This window comes from Watersipora subatra, chromosome 5 (assembly GCF_963576615.1).
Source record: "Watersipora subatra chromosome 5, tzWatSuba1.1, whole genome shotgun sequence".
Classification (NCBI taxonomy): domain Eukaryota; kingdom Metazoa; phylum Bryozoa; class Gymnolaemata; order Cheilostomatida; family Watersiporidae; genus Watersipora; species Watersipora subatra.
This window is the reverse complement of record NC_088712.1, coordinates 50,055,987-50,063,205: the sequence shown is the minus strand read 5'-3', so window position 1 is coordinate 50,063,205 and position 7,219 is coordinate 50,055,987.

Here is a 7,219-nt window from a genome sequence, read left to right as displayed (position 1 = left end):
TCCCCCCCCCCCCCCCCCCCGTCGAGCGGCGAGCAACAACAGCTTGTCACAAGACGTACTGCACCTGATGCATCAGCTGCACGTATAAGGAGTTGTTCTCTTCCGTCTACGCGGCTCGGCTGCGGTGTTATTCCGGTCGCTCCATTGGTTATCATAACGGATTTCACGCAAAAATCTATGTAGAAAATTTAAGATAAGAACGTTTAACTGGCGACCCCTCTCTGCAGTAAACTTTTTTAGAATTTGAGAACTTAGGCAACAACAGCGACTAAACATGTCGTTATTTGTGCGCTCAGGCAGTTTTATTTCTATTTTTGTATCAGTCAGTTTTATTTGCTCTTACGGATTTTATTTTGAGTTTATTTTATTCTTAAGTTCTACTAAAGTTTATCACAGAAACTGGTCTTTGGTTAAACGTTTTAATCTTTTTTTTCTACATAAATTTTTGTGTGAAATCCGTTATGATTACCAATGGAGCGACCGACACAACATCGCGGCCAAACCGCGTAGACGGAAGAGAACAACTCCCTATAAGTGCAGCTGATGCATCAGGTGCAGTAGGTCTTGTGACAAGCTGTTGTTGCTCGCCGCTCGACGGGGGGACAACTACGCAAAAACAACAGCTTGTCAAGACAGGCTAGCCATGCCCATACTGAGTAGGGTGCTTACAACTTTCATGTTCATTACAATGAAACGACTTCCATGGATCATGGCTTGAACAGCAATGTTTTCACTCAACCCATTGGAAGCCATCAGCATGGCATAAATAGTCACCATAGCCCAAAGCAAAGGCCTTTTGTTAATTTCAATACAATCATGGAATTTACTGAATGACTTAAGGTGGATAGGCTTATTTTCCTACCCACCCTCTCTGGCTAAGAATCCAAAACCTACTTGTAAAATGCATTATATGGCAACTTCTTCAAAGGCCTAGATGTGCATTATTATAATATAGGTGGTGATTAACTAGCTAAGCTCTTTATAAACAAAGTTATTAAACTGCAAGACCAGTTAGCAAGTTATGAGATATGTTTGCTTACCAGGATAGTAAAGAACTGTAGTTGACTGATGGCAATGATATACCCTCACTCACATTGAAGCTACACAGCAATCAGCATGTGAAACTCTTTATGATTGAAATCCTGTTTCTGGTATCAAACAGCCAATGTTGTATTTTCCTGAATTCATCAGCAGCACCTGAATTCATTCATTCATCATTGCCCGAGCCTTGCCCGGCTACTATAGCACTTTAGCTACCACCATAGCCAAATGAGCTTGCGTGATAATATGATATGTACCCCAATGGTATTTTGACTCTTTTGAGTTCAATGTGAAATTGTTTTCCTTTTCAGAGAATATAGAATCTGAGCCAAGAAGGACAAGAAGGACATTTATAGAAATCAGTGTGGAGGAATGGGGCTTGGTCAGAGATAGATTGTTCAGTTTGTTTCAAGACGGAATGGCTATATTAACTGCAGTACATGATTTAGGTGGATTTTTTGTTATTTGTCAGAACTTGCCAGAGCATTGATTTGGATGCTTGAAATTCTCGCTCCTATGACTTGTTAACACAACATTTGGCGGCTTAAGATCAAGAGCTCAAGCCATTAGGATAGTTCGCCAACAATTGATGTTGTATTTATTGTGCTTTAATTTACTTAATAATTGCTTCTCCTAGGTCAAAGATCAGCATATTATTCAAGCACCGAGTGCCGGGATTGTCTAGGGACAGAGAGTGAATCATATGAACAAGAGATATACATAATTAATCAGGGTTAGTTGAGTTTATACTGGTGATGCAGGACAATGGCTTGTTGCAGTTGGCTGGAGCGTGACAAAACCCAAACTGCATAATCGAATGTGTTAACAAACATCCTTGTAAAGTGTGTGGTTTGAAGTATGGACCATCAGGGCTTTATGATCTTGCCGGCCGAAAGGCATAAACATTCATAATAGTGAGGGTTGGACTCCCCTCCATGCCACAGCCTCTTGTGGATACATAGTATATTGCCAGGTGTCTTTTGATTGTGGTTAACGGCCCAGTCAATCCACATACCAGAGTTTTTGATGCTCCGAGAGTCACAAGGCTCAAAGTATGATATTTGTTTAGTCGTGTCATGTTTTACCACACAGTTTTTGTTCCTTCCATCTCTCGTTTTTACCAATTGAATGACAGGTCATGTGTATAATTGTGACCAACCAAATAATATCAAAGTCTTCCTTCTAAAAATAAGCAATACATTCTGATTTTAGGTTTCAGGCATCTATCCTGTTGTTTGTCTGACATGCGGAATCAGGGAAGACCCAATACAGTTACTGCGCCTCGGATTGTTTCCTTTATCTCCTGACAAATTTGTTTTCTTCTCCTTTGAAGTTTTGAATTTGTTGTCTGCTATGACTAACTTCAATGCTATAGTGAGTTATGCAACTATAGCCAGCGCAGTTAACTTCAACACGAAGAAGAGTTTTCAGGTATGTGAGTAATTTGCTGGTTCATGGATCGTTTTTGTGTGTAGGTGTGTAGTAAACTTTGCACGCTAATTAAACTCATGATCACAAACAACCTCACCGCTTCATTTACTAAGTGTGTATAGTTTTGAAAATGAATGTCTGTTTACTTATCAGTTACAAATCTCTAACCAAGTGCATGATGCCAGTATTTGCAAAGGGTGTACCCCAAAACGCTTTCAATTGGGAAGGGAAGCATTTTCACATTTGGTACACAAGCTAATATGAACCCTCAATAACGTGTACAGCTTTTTTCCAAAATATCAGATGAGGAGTTTATCTCACTGCTTCTGATTTTTAATAAATGATGCAAAGCAAAAGATGTATAACTCACCTAAATACTACCTAAACTATGCTATTATTACACTTCTGGCAATTTCTGATTGTCTTCAAGCTTCAAACTAATATTAACATTCGTGATTATCACAATGTATTTTGCACTTTATATTTATTTACAGATGTACAACGTAAGGCCTGAAGTTATCAATTGTGTCATGAGGGAGTGGAAGAGGTTGGAGGAACTAGCAATGAGTGAGGAACATAATCTTCTACAGTGTCCAGTCTGTAGCACAAAGCCACACACCATTAACGTTGATGGTAACTCTAAGCTATACCGCTATAAGAAAGCAGGAGGGTAAGTACTCCTATACTGCCCGAATTTCCAAAGAATATTGATGTATGGCGCTGGTGATTGTCTTTCAAGTAGCACCTATAAGCAGTATTATTTATAATTTTTAGGGTGAATGAGATTGATTATAAGTCTGAGCTCATATTAGACTCTACTGATGTTGACAAAGAGGTTGATAAACTCAGAGGCAGTAAATCAGGCACAGCTGTTCAAGAGGTGAATTAAAATTTGATGGCTCCATTTGGTTCACACTTAGCACTAACTTTCTGTCTCATGAGTACCATAAAGGATAGTTCATTCCAATTGCAACAGTCAAATCACGTTCTAGATGTGTTAGACTATTCGGCTGCACAAATATTTAGCTGTTAGTTGGATTACGTAGCAGAAGGCCTGTGGTGTTGCATTGGTATAGATGTTATGCATAAACCGTTAGCAGCATACCCAATATTTACAGCAATAATTCGTTGAGTTTTGAATCTCCCTCCCAAGATAAGTTAAAGCTCTACTGGTATGGCGTGTTTCAATTGAACTTTAACAATGTATTGTATTACTGGACATCATTGCCTGATGTTTCAGCAAGGCTACGGATGAATGAACTCGCCTACAATTTCTTAGCACCACTGACGATGCAAATTGCATATTGAAATTTGAGTTGATTGTATCTTTCATATGAAGGTACAACACAAGACATTGGGATTTGATCTAAAATTGGTAATAGATTGTGAAAGAGCACACAGTTATTCCTAATTTTGATACAATCATTTTCAGATACCAAAATTTTTAATAATCGGTGTGTTCCTTTCAGGCCTCCTACTGTAAATAAGCACATCAATCACGTTTTTCTTGAAAGGTTGTTGACGATTCATGTGGGGAGACAAAATTGAAAAATGCTCAAGTCGGGGGAAAGGCCCATTCTTCTAAAGATGAGACCGGTCTCATGCTAGCAACATGTCGACACGTGTTTATTCTGAAAGGACTGGACATGAAGAGAGGAGAGATATTCCAGTATCCATATAAACTTCAGGTATCAGTTTGTATTTCATCTATATGTAAACAGAACTCTCTCCTAACGCTGCAAATCATATGTTTAACATGCCATGATCATAAAAAAAAAATTTTGTTGTGAAATCTAAGCCAGGCGTACTTGAAGGAACTGTCATTTTCCTAACCTTTTGCTTTAAACATGAAATGTCTTATGGTTCATGGTGCAATTCATTGTTTTTACTTTGTTCTCTAGAAACAGTTTCCAACAGCACAGTTCTTTGCCTATGATGTTGTGTGTAGGTATTACCCCTGGCTCCAGAAGTTTGATTGGTAAACAGCCAAAAAGCAAACTCCAATGTTATCCGTAATGCATGCTAAATCACACAAGTGGTCATGTCAGGTGATTATTGTTGTTATACGGTATAATATAGCAATAATTCATCAAGTTTTGCCAAAGCCCTTGTTGGCATAATTTTAAGTTTACCCTCAAGTAGGAAATCCTGATTTCTAAATTTAGTAGATACCTTAGAAAAAATATTCAGACATTTGTACAGTGCTTCCAAAAACCTGCATGAAAAAAGTTCTTTTTTTGCTTAGTCATAAATAAACTGCTGATGTAAGATTTTGGCACAGGCAAAGCGGAAAACCACTTTCACTTCAACACATGTCACAATGCCACCAGACTCTCTCCCACCTCCCCCCCCCCACAGTGGTTGGCTCAGGCCATAGCGATGTCAGTTAGTGAATAACATTTTTATAACAATTGTATTTTCAGATGAAATGGAGTGGTAAGGTGGTAAAGGGAGCTGGTCGCTCAACTGGAAAAACCTGTGAACAAGCTAACAGTTACCTTTCACGTTTAGGTCCTGTCACTCGAAACTCTCATTCTGCAGGTGCGTTTTGTAGCATCCCATGACTGACCATTTGATGAATTCCGCACAAGTTATTTAAACAGTTGGCATTGCTAGCGCTGACCATTGTCCGACATGGGTTTCACCAACCATTCACCCACTCAACATTCTCAGACAAGCTATATTATCAGGCAAGGGACTTCATATTGTCTAACTCGACCCATAATATAAGTGACAAATTCAGGCAACTCAAATGTCAAACTAACAATTACTGCCCTAAGTACTAGAGGTGTTCACTTTTTCTCTGTCACACATTTGAGAAATTCCATTTTGGTTGGCTCAAAGTGAGGTGGGTGTTGTTTTGGCATAAGATTATGGTTAATTGTGGATGATGGTTGACCTGAATAATACCGATGTGAGAGTAAGCATCATGTCATCTCGATAGCAGATTCTCATGTGTCTATGAATTGTGTCTGGTCAGGTGTCTGGGACTTTTGTGATTACCAATTTTGACCTACACTGATGTATAACATTGACTGCGGGTGAGACTGGAATAGGGGGAAGGAGGCCAGCAACTTCTCACAATAGACCGAGTAATTAGACAATGAACTGCTTGACCTCTCAATACATGCAAACTGAGACCCATTTATGTTGTTATGATGCTGTGGTGTATGTTTGGATACCTATCTTTTCATTGTCTGCAATAGTGCGTAGGGAGAGGATAACTCAGAGTGCTAAGTTCTGGAATAGCCGCAAGCTTTTGGAACTTCCAGTGTGGATTGCAGCACAGTTGAGCAAGGTAACAAGGTGTATTTTATTTGAGACTTAGCAATTTGGTTAACAAAATTTGTGGTATGAGCTTTGCTTCTAAAGAAGAGTATTGGTTACTAACACTTCTATTTCATGTCTAGAAAATGATAAATGGAAGAAGTTCCATGTCTGAATTTGTTTCTGATTGAAATAATTGCTGTGAACCATATCTTCATCCGGGGGAAACAGAACTAATTACTTTGATGCCAGGCATGATCGGCAGAAGCTTGCATCTGGACTCATAACTCAATCAGGCTAACCAATGGGAAGGTTCAACCAATACTTGTATTTTGTAGATGAAGAGATAAATTAAGGAAATGGAGGAGCAGTTTGTGGTGATGTGTGGAGACTTGAAGAAGAGTGAGGCTCAGATTGAACAGCTAGGAGAGGAATATTCCAAGATTGGAGAAGGTAATAACTATGTTAGCATTTGCAATACTGTCCAATTGGTTGCATTCGTTCAGGGTTCACAGTACAGAAAACCAAAAAATCTAGTGTTCAGTCCCAGTACAGCAAAAATAATTATTTTGCTTTGTAGTTTTTCTACCGGTGGAAATGTAAATTAGTTTATTTTTGGTATTCTTTTCTAGGCGATATAACACCACAGGAGCGGAAGATGGAGGAGCTTGCCAAAAGATACAAAAGATTAGCATCAAGTATATTGAGTGACCCAGGTAATAATGTACTTTTTGACAGAAGTTTTAATCCATCGAAATCAGTGGTACACATGCAAACTGATATTCAACATTTTTCATAAGTTGCCGTAAAACCTCTAATTGAACGCTGCCTCTATTTGAACGCCACCTATATTTGAACGTCATCTCCAATTGACCGTCACCCTGAGAAAAAGATTGAAAAATAGACCGCCACTCTTCAATTGAACGCCACCTCCATTTGACCACCACTTTGACCTTATTTGATCTTCACGACCCCATAATATTAACTGATCAGTAGAAAAGTGTCCACAAAAATGTAGTAATAATGAATCGTTTGTATCAATAATAATTAATTCTCTCATTATTTAATTTCAAAGCTTTTCGTGAATTTTTTTGTTAAAACTTTGAACACGACACCATAGAAATAATCAATAATGATCTCCAGCTAGTAGTAGCTATCTGCTTAACGCGTTCTTTCTACTTCAAAGAAGCCTACATATAAAACGGCTTAAATTTACAATAGTAGATGAACTTTCAATGCAACGCTATAGAAATAATTACTGTCTCAGGCTAATAGTTGTTCCCTGTTTGATGCGGCCGAGCTACTTCGATCTAAGGTTATGTTTACTAAGCAAATTTTACGCGTTGTGTTCGTGCTTAATGCAGCGCGTTAAAAATATGATAAAAAGTAGCTGGGATGTTAGTATCGACTAGTTCAGCAGTGCAAAAGAAGAGTTGAGGTTAGAAGATATTGTAGAAGGTATTGGACGACTAAAAGATGT